Below are 19946 nucleotides of genomic sequence, written 5' to 3' on the forward strand. Positions count from 1 at the left end.
ACGACCCCCTGCTGGCGGGAAAGCTGAACACCTTCTACGCCCGGTTCGACGAGGGGCGAACGGAGGTAACCACAACACAAACACCACTCTCTCCAGCTCTCAGCAGCCTCACCCTCACAGAGCATGAAGTGAGACGCGTGCTGAAGGCGGTGGACCCCAGGAAAGCCTCGGGGCCGGATGGCGTCCTGGGACGGGTGCTGAGGGACTGCGCCGACCAGCTGGCCGGGGTTTTCACCAACATCTTCAACCAGTCCCTGTCCCAGGCCACCATCCCACCCTGCCAGAAAACCTCAACTATCATCCCAGTCCCGAAGAAAAGCACGGTGAGCTGCCTAAACGACTACCGCCCGGTGGCACTCACACCAATCATCATGAAGTGCTTCGAGAAACTAGTCCGGGCCCACATACTCACACGCCTCCCGCCCAACCTGGATCCATACCAGTTCGCCTACAGAGCCCACAGGTCCACAGAGGACGCCATCGCGACGACTCTCCACGCCACTCTATCCCACCTGGAGAGGGGAAACAGCTACGCGAGACTGCTCTTTGTGGACTTCAGCTCCGCCTTCAACACCATCCTTCCAGACAGGCTAGTGACCAAACTACAGTACTAGACCTGGGTCTATCACACTCTATATGTGCATGGATCAAGGACTTCCTGACTGACCGCCCCCAGAGGGTGCGGGTGGGCCCCCACACCTCCACAGCCCTCAGACTCAGCACTGGGTCCCCCCAGGGCTGCGTGCTAAGCCCCATCCTCTACAACCTCTACACCTACGACTTCACCCCCGTCCACCCCAGCAACTCCATCGTAAAGTTTGCAGACGACACCACCGTGGTGGGATGCATCTCGGGGGGGGGACGAGGCGGCGTACAGGGATGAGGTAGAGCAACTGAGCAAGCTGTGCAAGGTTAACAACCTACTGCTGAACAAGTCAAAGACCCAGGAAATCATCGTAGACTTCAGGAGGAAAAGGTCTGAGATCCAGCCCCTGCTCATCGACGGAGAGAGCGTGGAGAGAGTCTCAACCCTCCGATTCCTGGGGATGCACATGTAACGATGGTCAAACAGCCAAACTTCTTTCATTTAATTCGTTTATTTGACCTGCAGAGAAGACATATAGAACACAATTCTTCTCTGGTCTGCTTGTGAATCCATTAAGCTGGCGGCCATTTTCTGACGCACCACCGCAAGTACGGCAACAAGAGAAGGACAAACGAACGTGCAGACCTGCAGTACACCCAAACTCCAAAGGGGGGCTCCAACAACAACCAGGGCTGCTCAAAGCACGGCGAAACTCATCTACATTCATCACAACTAAACATACATTCCCAACTCTGTTACACCCACCTCCCCTGAATTTCGCCAACCTTGAGCAGCAACTATACATTTAAATACTACTTTTTACTTTTTACACTATTACATAGGGCCGCCAAAGGACAGGACAGCCAACTTGAAAAGTATCCTATAAGGATGAAGTGGAAAGAGAGGTAAACTATCTCTCCAACCAACTACTGGCGGTAGGATGCGTTCTACACCCCACAAGACCCTTTTTTCACTGTGTATTACTAGCCTTCAAGAGGCCACAACCTCTTATGAAACAATCAGAATAACGAACAAACCTATATGTCATAGGATGTCAGTGTGCACAGTGTATACATGCACTGAACTGAGCTTCGGCTTATCTAACTGTGGGAAGCCTGGAACACTGACCTGCAAACAGCTCGAATGTTTGACTTAGTGTCTTGGATAATGTCTTGTCCTGACATAGTATAAATCAATCTGTCAACTGGTTTGATAAGGCGACCAAACTTGGACTTGACCTGTGTGACTGTACTAGGATGTTCACACTGTGTGACAGAAGCTAAAGTGTCAGTACGCTGTGTGTCACTAGCATCATCTGTCTGATTTGTGTTACCAGAAACATCAGTACAATCATCAGCGCTAACCACAAATCTAGAATCAGAGTTAATGGACTGATCTACCATTTGCTCCTCAGCCATCTGCTCGGGAACCCTCTGAGGGGCAAACGAGACTGAAGACACTACAGTGTTAGTAGCCTCTGTCCGTGAGTGGTCAGGGAATGGTAACTGGGTGACCCACTCCAGGGTTCTTCCCTTGGGATCCTTGGGCTCTGGAACAGTCAAGGGAACATCCCTCTCCCGAACAGCTCTTCCCCCATACTCCATGTCTTCAACCTCCCCTCCCTCACTCCCAGGACAGGAATCCACTCTCTCCGACTCGAACGCGGTTCCTCTACTCACTTCCCCAGGCAAGGAATCCTGTTCCACTTCCGACACGGACATGTCACTTGGCTCATTTGATGTATGAACAGCAGACAGGGATGAAACTGGGTCAGAGATCACACTCGTATCATACACCGGCAGAAAGTTCACCAACAACAATAGATTACGGTGGACTACCTTCTCTCGTCCAGTGACAGTGTCTTGTATCCTATATGTGTGAGTCTCAGAGTTCCTATCCACCACAGTGTATACAGTAGACTCCCAACGATCAGCCACCTTTCTCTTTCCTCTCTCTCTCTTGTTCGCCAACAGCACACGGTCTCCGACGTCAATGGTGGGCCCTTTTACTCGTCTGTTGTAGAGCTCTGTGTGACGGTGCTGTTCTTTTATGACATGTTCCTGGGCTATGACCATAGCTTCTCTCAGATCCTTCGTGAGAGACATCACATACTTGTCGTAGCTGACCACAGCTGGATCATTCAGGACTGTCCGGAAGAGTATATCGACAGGGAGACGAGGAGTACGCCCAAACATCAGATAGAAAGGTGCATAGCCAGTTGACTCATGCGCTGTGCTATTGTACATGAACGTCAGAGTTTGCAAACGCCTCGGCCAGTTGATTTTTGCCTCTGGTTCAAGCGCTCGGATCATGTTACCGAGAGTTCTATTGAAACGTTCCACACTACCGTTACCCATCGGGTGATACGGGGTTGTGTGCGACTTTCTGACACCGGAGACTCTGAGCAGCTCACTCACTAGTTGACTCTCGAAGCTAGCTCCCTGGTCGCTGTGGATACGTTCTGGGAACCCAAAGACGCAGAAGAACTTGTCCCATAGAACTCTCGCCACCTGTTTGGCTGACTGATCTTTGCAGGGGAATGCCTGGGCCATTCTTGTAAAATGGTCAGTAACAACTAACACATCAACTGACTTGTTCCTTGAGTCCTCCGCTGACCAGAAATCAATGCAAACCAGCTGAAGTGGCCTGGTTGATGTGATACTCTGCAAAGGCGCCCTCGCAGCAGGTTCAACAGTCTTACTGACAATACACCGCTGGCAGTTACGGACGTAGTCTCTTACGTCTCTGTCGAGGTTGAGCCAGAAGAACCTCTGTCTGGCCAAGCCAAGACTCCTGAACTGACCTTGATGGCCGGCATGGTCATGAACACCTCTCAGAACTTCAACTTTCTTAGACTCAGGAACCACATACTGGCGGCGTTTTGACTTCACGACTTGATCCCTCGAGACTCTGTAGAGTATCCCATTGCTCACAACAAGTTTCTCCCAGTGCTTCAGGTACCTCATGACTGTGACTGATTCCTTATCTCTCTCTCTCCTGGAGGGTCTCCGATGTCTCTCCACATAGTACAAGACTCGAGAGAGAGTCCTGTCTCTGAGCTGTTCATCCCGGAGTTCCTTCTCACTGTAAGCAGGAAGTGAGTCCTGACCACCTGGGACTAACTGAGGCAAATGGTGCAAGACTGCTACAGCACGCGTTCTTGCTCCGACCTCCCACAGATCGTCATATGACTGTAGAACAACAGACACTTCATCCATCTCCATAGACTGAGCGTGGACATGCAGAGGTGATGGGACACTTTGAGCGTAACTCTCTACCTGGCGTGGAGTGTCACCACTATCATTGGACGACCGGAAGGCGTCCTGTACAGAAGCACTCGACACATCCTGGACTTCGGAGAGGAGATTCTTGTAGGGCTCTTCAAGTAATCTGTGACTGACTCTCTGCTTGACGAAAGGCACACGACTCAAGGCATCAGCGACAACATTCTGTGGGCCTGGCACGTACTTGATGTCGAAGTTATAGCTCGCTAACTTAGCCACCCATCGTTGCTCGCAGCAGTCCAGCTTGGGCTTCGTCATGATATGAGTCAATGGATTATTGTCCGTCCAAACAGTGAAATCATGCCCCTTCAACCAATGGCTGAACTTGTCACAGACACTCCACTTCAAGGCTAGGAATTCCAACCGATGGGCTGGGTAATTTCTCTGAGACAGAGAGAGGGACTTGCTGGCGAATGCGATTGGCCTCGCTCGGTCTTCACCCTCTTGGATCTGCGACAGGACAGCACCGATGCCATCAAGGGACGCGTCCGTTGACAGCATGAAGGGACGGCTGAAATCAGGGTGAGCCAGGACAGCCGTCTCAACCAGCGCCGTTTTCAGCTTCTGGAAAGCCTGCTCCGTTTCGGGGGTCCAGTCAGTAACCTTCAACTTCCTGCTTTGTGACCTTTGTTTGGACTGTTTCACCTTCCCTTTTCTCTTCTGGCCCGTCAACAGAGAGAAGAGAGGCTTTGCAATAGCGGAGAAGCTAGGCACAAAGTGCTGGTAATAATTGATCATCCCCAAGAAAGATCTGATTCGTTTCTGTGAGGGGGTTACACCGTCCGCTTCCATCAGGTCAGCACTTGTCATCTTTGCGATGCTCTCAACTTTGCTGGGATCAGTCAACACACCGTTGTCATTAATTATGTGGCCGAGGAATTTGACGGATTTCCGGAGAAAAAAACACTTCTTGGGGGCCAATTTCAGGTTATGACCACGCAGTCTACTGAACACCATCTCCAAGCGTTCCAGAGCTGTCCTCTCATCAGGGGCGTACACCAATAAATCATCCAGATAAACCAGTAAGCTCAGATAGTTCTGGTCTCCGAAAATGCTAGTCATCATACGCATGAAGCTCCCAGGACTATTACAGAGGCCCTGCGGGAGGCGATTATACTCATACAAGCCCATAGGTGTTGTAAAGGCAGAGTACTTTCTGTCATCCTCGTGTAGTGGCATGTTATAAAACCCTGAGGTTAGATCCATAGTACTAAACAAGGAGTTACCTCCAAGTGCAGCTAAGCAGTCGGCCTGGTGAGGGAGAGGGTGAGCATCCTTCAGGGTCCTCTTGTTCAGCCAGCGAAAGTCTGTACAGATACGGAGATCTCCGTTCTTTTTCCATACAAGAACCAACGGAGATGCATATTCACTGGTTGACTTCCTGATTATATCTTTCTCCTCCATCTCACTCAGTACTTGGCGCAACTTCTGATACTGACTGGGGGGCACTCGTCTGAATGGGAGCCGGAATGGCCTGTGATCTGAGAGGTGAATGCGATGTATGAAGCCCTTTGCCTCTCCACAATCCAGGTGATGGCGTGAGAAGATGTCCTTGTAGCGCACAACCAGGTCAGCCATCTTGCTTCTACACTGTTCAGACACGTCACAGGAGTGTATGTCGAGCCCACTCAATCCCATGTACTTCAGTTCCTCATCAACAGTGCGGGCCGCATTTTCACTGGACGGGGTTACTTGACAGCAACTGAGTAGTGGGACCTCAGCAGGTCCGGTCTCATCCATGTCCTCGAGCGCAATGCAGGAGAAGACGTCGGCCAATTTAGCATTGCGTCTTACCAAGACGGGCCTGTCGGACGAGTTGATCAGCTTCAATGGAACCCATCCGTCTCCCCACAAAGGAGTAACAACTCTGGCCACCAGAACCCCTCTTGGAGCTGAGCGACACGATGTGGGCTCTGTCATCACAGCGCTACCAGGAGACACAATAGTGGACTTGGGTAGCTTGCCCCACATCAGGTACTCCCGACCAGGCTCAAGACACACGGCTGAGTTGCACCTGACTGTGCCTATCTTGTCAGGTATGACGTCACCTCGCCAACGGTTCAGACCAGCGAGCATCGAGAGAAACTGTTCAGATTCTGGATCGCCAGCAGGACAGGGCGTAGACACAGCCTTCCAGTAGCCATCACATTGCTTATACTGCCGGAGGATATATTTAATAACATTGGTGCCTAGTATCAACTCATCATGCTGGCCTTCAACTACCAGAGTGGGAACCATAATCCTACAGCCATACACCTCCATTTCCACGTTGAAAGCTGACTCAGGCTTGACACGGCGACCACCACAGCCAACAAGCACCACATTTGAACTGAACTGGTTATGCTCTGTAGCAACTCCAACCTCTCTAAGCTTTCCCTCTGCCGTCTTACTCATTGTACAAGCCATAGACCCACTGTCTAGCATAGCATTTAGAGTCACTGTATTACCAACTGTCACAGGTGTGTAGAAAAGGCTGTCACTACCACTAATTGTATGCGTATTCTGATAAACAATATCTTCAGAGTTATCACTTGAGCTTTTGAGAGCTATATACACTGTCTCAGCACTAGATTCGTCCTCACAATGGGAGTTTACTTGGCGACCTATATTTTCTCCCTCTGAATACAGGCCACCTAGTTTCCCTGAGGCTGAGGTGCTCGGGACGACCTGGTGGGACACTCAACTTTTGTGTGACCTGGGGCTAAACAGACAAAGCACAGCCTCTCTGACATGCAGTGTGAGATGGTAGTGTGTCTACTGTCATCACAGACTCGGCAGGCCTTCTCACGGGCGCCACCCTGGTATCTTCCGCCACGAGGAGCACTGTCACGCTGCTGCACTTTCCCCATCATCTGCTCCAGACTCTCCATAATGCGAGCAAGAATCCTGTCTTCAGATTGCTGAGTGTTCTGGGCCACAGCAGTCGCGGAGGAGGGGCACGGAAGCTGGCCTAAAGCATGGTCCTGGGAAGGAATGAGGGTAGAAGGCGGACACTGTGTGTGGTACACTGGACTATGGGCAGGAGCAGGGGGGTACTGGGTGGAACACTGCTCAGACACAGACTGAATCGAAGGCTCTGGATGAGACTGCACAGTGTGGAGGGCGGTGGCATGGCTCTTCAATGGCACAGAACTACCGGTCCTGCCAGAGGCTCTCAGCTCTCTCTGATAATTATCAATCTTCAACTGTATGTCTCGTGAGCTCCACTCCTCAATAGCCTTGCATTCCAGAATACGGGATAGTCCAGAGTCCGGGCAATGCCTGACAAACATCCGTGCTACCTCTTCACCCACGTTCTCCATCCTCCTACCTTGTCTGCGAAGGCCCTCACCAGCTACATCAGCTGCTTTGTTGATCCTCAACCAGTAGTCTACAGGGTTCTCATTGGGTCTGGGTAGAGTGGCATAGAAATCTGACAACGGGAGGCATGATGACACATCACTGAAGTACTTGAGAAGGATATCATAGATGAGATCAGGGTTCTGCTTCACATCAAGTGTCTGATCGCTTCGCAAACCAACCCTCACAACATCCTTTGCCTTACCCATCAGCCTTGCCAGTATCTCCTCAGCCTGTTCATGCATTGGACATTTCTGCTTTCTCAGATAAGCTTTAGACATGTCAATCCAGTCCTGGACTGAACACTTATCAGAACTATCACCTCGGAACATTGGTGGTTCCCTGTCTGATGTTACATTCACAGTAACGCACGGAACCTCCTGTCTAACAACATTAGGATCAGTTACAGGATCTGGAGGCGATGTGCAGTTGAGGTGTGCACTGCTCATACTACTTGAGTGAACTACACCAGCTGAAATTAACTTGGTTACAATGGACTCGCCAATCTGAGCACCTAGCTGACCCATCATGTCTGAAAGGTGATGAAGAGCTTCAGTGTCATTAACACTGGGTGTGGATGTGGGAGGAGCCTCCCCTGTAAACTGTCCGACAGCAGCACAACCTGGGTCCTGACCTGACCCTGTGCCTCTACCACTGTCAGTAAACAACTGGGAACACCCCACCTCCCTACTATTGACAGCACTGTCAATGTCGATGTCACTGTCAATGTCTATGACAGCACTGTCTGCTCTGCTCTGACATGCCCCCCATGCACCCCTCCCCATAGGCAACACTGGACTGGCAAAAATCTCATCATTAAAACCTGGCCTCTGAGCCATAGTGGTACAGACTTGCGTTGTGTAATATTACTGAATGAAAAAAAAAATAATAATAATAATGTTTAAAAAAAAAATATAAAGTTACAGCAGGACATAAAAACCAAAACAATCAAAGCACTTTTTAAACTGATATAATCACAGACCTCAGACTGAATGACCATTTACTATAATACTCTGACCACACTTGATCTATCACACTAAGACCTGGCATCCACGCAGCATCCACGGAGATCGGCGTTCAGCTGATCTTGAGATCGACGTGTCACGGCACCAGTGTAACGATGGTCAAACAGCCAAACTTCTTTCATTTAATTCGTTTATTTGACCTGCAGAGAAGACATATAGAACACAATTCTTCTCTGGTCTGCTTGTGAATCCATTAAGCTGGCGGCCATTTTCTGACGCACCACCGCAAGTACGGCAACAAGAGAAGGACAAACGAACGTGCAGACCTGCAGTACACCCAAACTCCAAAGGGGGGCTCCAACAACAACCAGGGCTGCTCAAAGCACGGCGAAACTCATCTACATTCATCACAACTAAACATACATTCCCAACTCTGTTACACACATGCGGGATGACCTGACCTGGAAGGACAACACAAAAGCCACCATCAAGAAGGCACAACAGCGGCTATACACCCTGAGTCCTCAGGAAGGAACACAGCAAGCAGGAGATACTGGTGACCTTCTACCGCGGCGCAGTGGAGAGCATCCTCACCTACGGCATTTGCAACTGGTTCTCCAGCTGCACAACCGCAGAGAGAAATGCGCTACAGAGAGTCGTGAGAACAGCACAGAAGATCACCGGCGCCCCCCTCCCCTCTCTGGAAGAGCTGTACAACACACGCTGTCTCAGGAAGGCCTCCAAGATCTCCAGGGACTACCCACCCTGGGTACGAACACTTTACCAGGCTGCCCTCGAAAAGGCGGTTCAGGACCTTGGCCGCAAGGACAAACAGACTGAAGAACAGCTTCTACCACAGGGCCGTCCAGGCCCTGAACACAGCAAAGACCTAGGTTCTGGGCCCTGGACAGTCTGGACGGATTGATGGCAGCTGCTGGACTGAAAAAATCAGGTGTAGTGCTGAGGCACAAATATGTACATTTCAAGCCTGCAAACTGCGACACTTTAAATAAATGTGCAATAACACTATTGTGCAATATGACAACCCTAGTCGTCTATCTGTACAGTATAGTATAGTGGATAGTGTACATAGCCTTTATTTATGTAAACCAGCTCCTTCCCTTCTTGCGATTTTTTTTTAAAAGTGTTTTTTTTCCTTTCCTAACACCAGGGGAGCCACCCCTCCTACATTTCGTTGTTTGGTCCCTGTACTGTAGCAATGACAATAAAGACCATTCATTCATTACAACATAGACAGAATACCGAGCTATAATGCTAGCATGCTAACAATCTTCAGCTTGCAGACAGAACAATGTGCTTTCAGTTAGTTGCTCGTGGGTAATAATAAAGAAATGTCTAAATACACGAACACACTGGTTTCAACTAGTAACTAACAACTAACTTAACTAACAGAGGCATGTACATACATAGAAGATCTTACCTCTTAGAGTCTGGTCAACACATTCTTGATTAGTACGGAAACACTAGGTAAAATTGTGTCACAGCTTAAACCGTCTACGTGTCCTCTTGACCCTATTCCTACCACCTTTTTTAAGGACATTTTTGAATCTGTGTCTGATGACATACTAGGCATTGTAAATCACTCCCTACTTAAAGGGATATTTCCAGTGGCGCTAAAAACTGCCCTGGTTAGACCCACCCTGAAGAAAAGTAACCTAGATCCTTCTGATCCAAAAAACTGTAGACCAATATCCAATCTCACTTTTCTAAGCAAAATTTTAGAAAAGGCAGCGTATAGACAGCTTCATGAATTCTTAGTCCTAAATAATAGGTATGACCCACTTCAGTCAGGTTTCCGATCATACCACAGCACAGAAACCGCTTTGCTTAAAGTAACTAATGACCTTAGGATAAATGCAGACTCGAAAAAACTCTCGATTCTTGTACTCTTAGACTTAAGTGCAGCCTTTGATACGGTAGACCACTCCATACTTATTGAGAGACTTGAAAACTGGGTTGGCCTCTCAGGTCCGGTCTTAAACTGGTTCAGGACTTACCTGGCTGACCGTGATTACTTTGTAGCCCTTGGTGACCATAAGTCAAAAAATTATAGCACAACCTGTGGAGTTCCCCAGGGGTCCATTTTAGGACCGTTGCTTTTTAGCCTATACATGCTACCCCTCAGTTCTGTTATCAAGAAGCATAGCGTTAACTACCACAGCTATGCTGACGACACTCAGCTTTATATCTCAGTAACTCCCAACGACTACAAGATGATCGACCACCTGATAGACTGTATTGCCGATATTAATATTTGGATGACACAAAACTTTCTCCAACTCAATCAAGAAAAAACAGAGGTATTGATCATTGGCGAGAAAACTGGGAGAGAGAAATTATCTGCACACTTGAAAACACTAGCTCTTAACACTAAGTGTCAGGCCAGGAATCTTGGTGTCATAATTGACCCAGATCTAAATTTTGAAACTCATATAAATAACACTATTAAAACATCCTTCTACCATCTAAGAAACATCACTAAGGTACAATCATTTCTCTCCCAGGCAGACACTGAAAAATTAATGCATGCGTTTGTTACTAGTAGGCTAGATTACTGTAATGCTCTCCTGACAGGTCTCCCCAAAAAAATGATAAATAGACTACAAATGGTTCAAAATGCTGCTGCTCGTGTCCTTACTAGGACCAAACGGAGAGCGCACATCACACCTGTCTTGAGATCACTACACTGGCTCCCTGTCAGTCATAGAATAGACTTTAAGATCCTTTTACTAGTTTATAAATCACTTCACTGTGATGCACCCAATTACATGGTGGACATGCTCATAAGATACACACCAGCTAGACCCCTACGGTCTAGTGGCACGGAACTTTTAATAGTGCCAGAGGCTAGGACAAAGAGATTTGGAGGATCAGCTTTTAGCATATATGCTCCTAGACTGTGGAACACCCTACCTGAGGGCCTGAGGTTGTCTAAAACTCAGGACATTTTTAAGCGTGACCTCAAAACCTACTTATTCAATGTCGCCTTTTGATACTAAGGGAAACATTGGACATTATAGAACTAGGATCACTAGGCCATTACACCATACTCGTGTTTTTGAGATTTGTATTGACAGGAAAATGGACCCGGGTGCTGATGAGGCACTGTCAGCTCCAAATAGCACCTAGAGCAGTACTGGAACCGGTACAAGAGTGTACCAGGACCACCATCAGGTTGTATTGCTGTCATCTTTATTGTCTCTATTGTGTTGTTGCATCATAACTGTGCTTAAGTTTATCTTTTGGCAGGACCTGTGACCATACTGGATGCAGAACGATGCAAATACAACACAACATTTATGGACAGTGTGTACGCCGATAATATGCAAGGAATTTTTCCTGGATACATGGTGTACAGGTTTTTGCCCTTGCTTGCTTGCTTTGTGCCGGTGGTCCTGGCCTCCCCTGGGGGACCGCTGGGTACTGGTAAGCAAACTGGCTAGTAGTCGCTCTATTGGTAGAGGGCTGCAAGGGAATTTTTTCCTGGCTACATAGTATACAGGTTTTTTACTTTTGCCTGCTCGCGGCTCTGTCAGTATTGATTGATTGATTGATTGACTGACTGAACATTTTCATTGTGTGAAGCGCATTGAGTTGCATCTTGTAAGAAATGCGCTATACAAATAAAATTTGATTTGATTTGATTTGATTCTGGTGTAAACAAAGCAGCGCGCTGCTTCCTGCATGTGGCTTTTTATCCCTCCCCCTCGCCCAGCTATTGGCTACGTCGATTGAGCTCACAGCCATTCACACCGATTGTTGTTGTTAGCTGGGCTCACGTTCCCGTCCCCAAGTTCTCAGAAGCATTCAGGCGAAAAATAAGCTTATTTTGTTGACTAAGTACACGTATTTAACTATCGTAAAACTGCTCGAAAAAATAACGAGTGGGTAGTTCAAAACCTTAACTTGTGCCTGCTGACAAAAAAACGAAATCAGATTTTTTTTGGGTGTAAAAATGCAAAAACGCAAATTTGAAGCCTTTGCACTTTGCGCCCGTTTCGCAGTTCGATGACGTCTCGTCACATATGTGTGTGTGCAAGCATGTTTTTGATATTGTCAATCGTCTCACTTGTAATAGGTGAGCTGTAACACAAATATGCCAGTGAGAAAAAGGAAAATGGACATAACAAGGATCTTTTTTGGTCAAAGTACAGGACACAGGTGAGTTCTTATAATACTAGTGTTTTAACAGTGCAGTTGATTTAGAGTTGAGATTAGCTAAATCTGTAATGTTTTGTTTCTAAGGAGATTGAACCAGGTCCACCTGCTAGGAAATATGTAGATTACTACCTACATACTGTAGCTGTCCCCTTTATTCATTACCTTAATGTAATATAAGTCAATTGTATAGAAACAACTCACCAAAATAGACTATTGCACAACTGATTTGAAACCCCCCCCTCAACCCCCCCTATTCTGTACCTTGCCATACCTTGGCTTTTGCTGAAATGACACCACTGGTCTCATAGCCTATTGGAAATGTATTGCATGTGTGTAAGTGAGAGCTTTTGTGAGCCTGCATGTATGATGTGGCTCTTTCTGGTACCCAAACAATTCTTTGGGGCTCTTAGTCTCCAACTGGTTGGCCACCCCTGGGGCCTCATTTATATATTATAAAAAGGTACTTGAACGTCATCTTTGACTTTCACTTTAGCACATTTTTCTAAACGGACGTAAGCATTATTTATAAAACGAGCTGCGCTTGTTTAACATTGCGTACGTGCTTCCTTCTATAAATACCAAATATACTTCAAGTTAAACGCAGGTGAATAGCGGCTCAAAGAAATGCGGCTGAATTAAGCCAAGTGCTAAAATATAGGGTAGGCGTTGGTCTGGAAGCGGGAGAGGGCAGAGAAGGGTGATTTTACGTTTGATTACTAACCAGGCAAATGCTTATACTCAAGTTGTAAAAGAAAATCATTTCTTAACTCATTTTCTCGGCTGATAACAACATCGATAATTTTATTACGAGCCACATTCACTTCGCATGAATTACAGTATAGGCAGTGCGGCTCACATGCCTGAAATAACTCTGCATAACCAGTAGGTAATACCCGACGTAGAGCTACGATCGTTTCCAGAGCAGTGGTATGGTTACTCTCCTGTGTGTGTTCTCTGATGCATCTTCAGGCTTCCTCCTTCACTAAAACTCTTCTCACACTGGGAGCAGTGGTATGGCTACTCTCCTGTGTGTGTTCTCTGATGAATCTTCAGATTTCCTGCTGTATTGAACTTCTTCCCACACTGGGAGCAGTGGTATGGTTTCTCTCCTGTGTGTATTCTCTGGTGAATCTTCAGACTTCCTGCTACACTGAAACTCTTATCACATTGGGAGCAGTGGTATGGTTTCTCTCCTGTGTGTGTTCTCTGATGAATCGTTAGTTGTCCGGCTTGACTGAAACTCTTCCCACATTGGGAGCAGTGGTATGGTTTCTCTCCGGTGTGTGTTCTATGATGAATCTTCAGAGTTCCTGCTGTATTGAACTTCTTCCCACACTGGGAGCAGTGGTATGGTTTCTCTCCTGTGTGTATTCTCTGGTGAATCTTCAGACTTCCTGCTTCACTGAAACTCTTATCACATTGGGAGCAGTGGTATGGTTTCTCTCCTGTGTGTGTTCTCTGATGAATCGTTAGATGTCCTGCTTGATTGAAAGTCTTCCCACACTGGGAGCAGTGGTATGGATTCCCTCCTGTGTGTATTCTCTGATGAATCGTTAGATGTCCTGCTGTACTGAAACTCTTATCACACTGGGAGCAGTGGTATGGTTTCTCTCCCGTGTGTGTTCTCTGATGAATCGTTAGATGTCCTGCTGTACTGAAACTCTTATCACACTGGGAGCAGTGGTATGGTTTCTCTCCTGTGTGTATTCTCTGGTGAATCTTCAGACTTCCTGCTTCACTGAAACTCTTATCACATTGGGAGCAGTGGTATGGTTTCTCTCCTGTGTGTATTCTCTGATGCTTCTTTAGGGATTCTGCTGTATTGAACCTCTTCCCACACTGGGAGCAGTGGTATGGTTTCTCTCCGGTGTGTATTCTCTGATGCTTCTTCAGGGCTCCTCCTCCACTAAAACTCTTCCCACACAGTGGGCAGCGGTCGGTCTTCTCTCCGGTGTAAGTCTGTGGGTGTGTTTTAAGGCGATTCTTCCGCCTCGAGCTCCTGTGTTGTTGATGGTTTCCTGGTGTGGTGGGGCTGGGCTCGCTGTCTGAACCTGGGTTGGAGCTCTGCTGGTCTGTAAGAATAGGAACATATACAGGGTTACATAGGCAAGTTTATTTGTATAGCACATTTTATACAACAAGGGCAATTCAAAGTGCTAAAATAATAGTGCTTTAAATAATAAATATGCTAATATTTGAAAATTGACAGCGCTGTAAATAGTGTCATTCTTGCATCAAAGTGCTTTACATACAGCATTAGGATATAAAGAAAGAAAAAAATATATAGAAATTAAATATCAACATTTAACAAGATAATAGGCAATGAATACAAATATATGAATTAAAGTGTTCTCTATCTAAGTATGTCTCTCAGAGAGCACCTCCTACAAGCATCGTACCACCATACAGGATTACGGTCAGATTATCACGGGGAGTGGCTGCACATGCAGAAGAGGTTAATTATCATTATTTTAAAATAATAGTCATAAATATGCTAATATTTGAAAATTGATATACATTATATACTGTATCATAAATACACTTTATACACATTATATACTGTATCATAAATAAAATTGTATTTGTTCCATGTTGTTCCATGAAAATCAGTTGAGGATTACAGACATAATGAAATGTAGGCTACTGCAAGTACTTTGCTGTGATAGCTATAGCGAGACCTACTGTACAGTTTATCATTCATAACTGTCTGTACATAGACATATAATATCCTATCACTACTGCGTATGTAACTGGGGTAAAACCTGTTATAGAAATAGCTTTATACGAGGTAGATTTAGAACATGGATAGGATACTGGGAGGTAGAACGCACTTATCTCGGAAAAGTCATGAAAGGAGGGTCCTGAAATTTGATTAACTTCAAAGGTAGAATTTATTTTTACTCACTAGGTCAAATGACCCCACCCATGGCTGTTCCAGTGTTAATGACCCCACCCGTGGCTGTTCTAGTGTTAATGACCCCACCCATGGCTGTTCTAGTGTTAATGACCCCACCCATGGCTGTTCGGGTGTTAATAATCTCGTTCAAAGCTCTGAATAATTGTGTGACAGTAGAGTGAAAGCCAAAGGACGTCAGCTGGAGCGGCTTTCAAGAAAAAACGGTCTCACTGTTCACAAACAGATGCACCATGCCCACATCCTCCTTTACAAAGACGCCCTCTCCTCAGCCAAATCCCAATATCTTACAGACAAAATCACTGCTGGTGCTGGGAACACCAGGGCCCTGTTCTCAGTGGTCAACTACTCACTCCGCCCCCCCGACTCCCTTCCCCCACACTTCTACTCCACTGACCACTGTAACTCCCTGATGTCATTTTTCAACTCAAAAATAGCCAACATCCACCAGCAACTGCCCCCTCTTATGTCCAGTTGTCCATCTCCCCTATCTCCCCATCTCCCCTTCTCTGTACCTCTCTCCTGCTTCCATCTCCCCTCTGCTGCCGATTTATCTAAACTCATCCGGAAATCCAAGCCATCCACCTGCCAACTTGACCCCCTGCCCTCCTCCCTGGTCATAGCCTCCCTCCCCTCTCTCCTGCCCCTGATAACTGCAATCATCCATTCCTCCCTCACCTCTGGTTCTGTCCCATCATCTCTCAAATCCGCAGCCATAACACCTATTCTGAAGAAACCTGGTTCAGACCCCAACATCTTCAATAACCTCCGTCCCATCTCCAACCTGCCATTTCTTTCAAAAATCATGGAAAAAGTGGTGGCTTTACAGATTCATACTCATCTCTCAAACAATAACCTCTATGAACAGTTCCAGTCTGGCTTCCGCCCCCTTCACAGCACAGAAACAGCCCTCCTCAAAATCACAAATGACCTCCTGATGGCAGCTGACTCCGGACTCATATCCATCCTCATCCTACTCGATCTGAGCGCCGCTTTTGATACTATATCGCACTCCACCCTCCTTAACCGTTTAGCCTCCATTGGTATATCTGACACCCCTCTACACTGGTTCCATTCCTGTCTCTCTGGCCGCACTCAATTTATACAGTTAAAATCATTCACATCCCATCCGTCCCCCCTCTCCTCTGGTGTTCCCCAGGGCTCTGTCCTTGGCCCTATCCTCTTCATCATCTACCTCCTCCCACTTGGTCTGATTTTCCATAAATACAACATTCATTTCCACTGTTATGCGGACGACACCCAGCTCTACGTTTCCTCCAAACCCACTTCCACCCTCCCTCCCTCCTCCCTCTGTGCCTGTCTACATGAACTTAAATCCTGGTTCACTTCAAATTTCCTCAAACTAAACAGTAATAAAACAGGTAATTCTCATTGGCTCCAAATCCACACTCACCAAGCACCCCAGTTTCACCCTCAACATTGACAACTCCTTGGTTTCCCCCTCCCCCCAGGTTAAGAGTCTGGGTGTCGTCCTCGACAGCACCCTTTCATTCCACTCCCACGTCAACAACACCATCCGGTCTGCTTACTTCCATCTTCGTAATATCAACCGCCTCCGCCCTTCACTCACTCCCAACAGCGCCGCAATCCTTGTCCACTCCCTCGTCACTTCCCGCCTAGATTACTGTAACTCCCTTCTCTTTGGTCTCCCCACAAACTGCTCCACAAGATCCAACTGGTCCAGAACGCTGCTGCCCGTATTGTCACCAGAACCCCTGTCATCAGTCACATCACCCCCATTCTACACCAACTCCACTGGCTCCCCATCAAACACCGCATCGATTACAAAATCCTTCTCCATACTTTCAAGGCCATCCATAACCTCGCCCCTCCATACCTGTCCGACCTCCTCCACATCAACATTCCCACCCGGTCCCTCAGGTCTGCCTCCTCCATCAACCTGACCGTCCCCCCAGCCCGTCTGTCCACCATGGGGTTTAGAGCCTTCAGCCGCTCCGCCCCTCGCCTCTGGAACTCCCTCCCCCCCGACATCAGGAACATTGATTCAATCTCCTCTTTCAAAACCCACCTCAAAACCCACCTGTTTACGCAGGCGTATCCCTGTTGATTTACTGTTCCCGTGCTGCTCTGCTACTAGCTATGTTTTATACTGTATATTTCTATGTATTTTGTATTTTGAATTTTGTAACTGTTTTTAAATTTGTTGTTGTACGGCGACCTTGAGTGCCATGAAAGGCGCCTTATAAAATAAATGTATTATTAGTAGTAGTAGAGTGCAGTAGAGAGCAGTAGAGGGCAGTAGAGAGCAGTAGAGAGCAGTAGAGTGCAGTAGAGCGCAGTAGAGCGCAGTAGAGGGCAGTAGAGGGCAGTAGAGGGCAGTAGAGGGCAGTAGAGGACAGTAGAGAGCAGGAGAGGAGAGAGCAGTAGAGAGCCGTAGAGGACAGTAGAGGGCAGTAGAGGGCAGTAGAGAGCAGTAGAGGACAGCAGAGGGCAGTAGAGGGCAGTAGAGAGCAGTAGAGGGCAGTAGAGGGCAGTAGAGAGCAGTAGGGGGCAGTAGAGGGCAGTAGAGAGCAGTAGAGGGCAGTAGAGGGCAGTAGCGAGCAGTAGAGAGCAGTAGAGGGCAGTAGAGGGCAGTAGAGGGCAGTAGAGAGCAGTAGAGAGCAGTAGAGAGCAGTAGAGCAGTAGAGAGCAGTAGAGGGCAGTAGAGAGCAGTAGAGAGCAGTAGAGGACAGCAGGGGGCAGTAGAGATCAGTAGAGAGCAGTAGCAGTAGAGAGCAGTAGAGAGCAGTAGAGAGCAGTAGAGCAGTAGGGGGCAGTAGAGAGCAGTAGAGGGCAGTAGAGGGCAGTAGTGCAGTTGCTATTCCTAAAATTGATTTTCTATCATATTTCTCTCTTGTCTGTTTTTATTATGTTTTATTCCATTTATAAAATAAATGTATTATTATTAGTAGTAGTAGTAGAGTGCAGTAGAGAGCAGTAGAGCGCAGTAGAGGGCAGTAGAGGGCAGTAGAGGGCAGTAGAGGACAGTAGAGGGCAGTAGAGGACAGTAGAGGGCAGTAGAGAGCAGAAGAGGAGAGAGCAGTAGAGGACAGTAGAGGGCAGTAGAGAGCAGTAGAGAGCAGTAGAGGGCAGTAGAGAGCAGTAGAGGGCAGTAGAGAGCAGTAGGGGGCAGTAGAGAGCAGTAGAGAGCAGTAGAGAGCAGTAAAGGGCAGTAGAGGGCAGTAGAGAGCAGTAGAGGGCAGTAGAGAGCAGTAGAGGGCAGTAGAGGGCAGTAGAGAGCAGTAGAGAGCAGTAGAGCAGTAGGGGGCAGTAGAGGGCAGTAGAGAGCAGTAGAGGGCAGTAGAGGGCAGTAGAGGGCAGTTGCTATTCCTAAAATTGATTTTCTATCATATTTCTCTCTTGTCTGTTTTTATTATGTTTTATTCCCCAATTTTGTAAACTGATTCACTTACTTTAGACAAATGTAGTAAGTCACTTTGGATAAAAGTGTTTACATGTGGCTGTCCTGTAGTCCAGGGGGGTATTCCACGAAGCTCGATAAAGTTCTAAGCCTCGATAAAGTTCTAAGCCTCGAAAATGTTAGCTTGCGTTCGGTGCCATCAATGTGGCTCAAATAATTCGCTGCTTGGTTGAGCTCCTTCTGAGTCAGATATAATTAGCCTGGCGACCAGGCTAAAACACAGGCTATAGTAAGACGCGCGTCAAAAAAGGCTCACAGGCGGAAACTAAACCCTGAACGACAGTTCCTCATGTGTCTTTTAGGAAATATTAGTTCCCACTTCACACGAGATAGATAGAATAGATAGTTTGACTGTGTGATAGATAGATAATTTGATAATTTGAAAGTGTGATCGATCGATAGATAGTTTGATTGTGTGATAGATAACTAGATATTTTGAAAGTGTGATAGATAGATAGATCGATGGATACATAAATGAAAAAGTGTAAAAAAATAAATAAAATGAATAGGTATGTCTATCAACTTGCATTGCTGTTATCACAGCTGTCTGGTTGGCGCAGTGGTTAAGGCAGCCGGCTGGAGTCCCAAAGGTTGCGAGTTCCAGACACAAAAAAAACACACAAAAAAGTTCTCTTAGATCCTAGATCAGCGCTATAATGGATGTTGACTAAAAGTGCACCTAAATCCACGCCCATCTCTCTCTAACCGCTGATCCAAAATCAGATTAATGACATTAAACATTCAGTTGACGACGTGACACAAGGGCTCCTGATTGGTCTAAATGTGAACTGTGGTATTCTGTGTACAGGCCACCGTAGTGACATCAGGTCAGGTGGGCAGGTTACGACGAGACAACAAGAGACCGGTATTGTAGAGCTTACAGAGCGAGTTAAAATAAAGACACTACATTGAAATACAGAAGGACTCACGTGTATGTTTAATAGAATAACACGACATGGTGTCAGAAGTCCTGTAAGTGAGTGTTAAGAGTTAGATCGGCCGACTAGTGTAATTTGAGCTCGTGACGGTGAGAAGGGAGAAGAAAAGATGGATGCTAATGCTAACGCGGGAGCAGCTGCAGTCCAGGGGGGTATTCCATCAACGTCGCTAAAGGAAAATCCTGGCTTATTTTGGATAACTCTCGCGAGACTTGTCAGAATATGCCTGGATATTTTTAGGAACTCTCGTGAGACTTGTCAGACTAAACCTGGATTTTCTTTTAGCGATGTTGATG

The sequence above is a fragment of the Nansenia antarctica genome (assembly GCF_963989245.1).
Source record: "Nansenia antarctica genome assembly, chromosome: 17".
NCBI lineage: Eukaryota > Metazoa > Chordata > Actinopteri > Argentiniformes > Microstomatidae > Nansenia > Nansenia antarctica.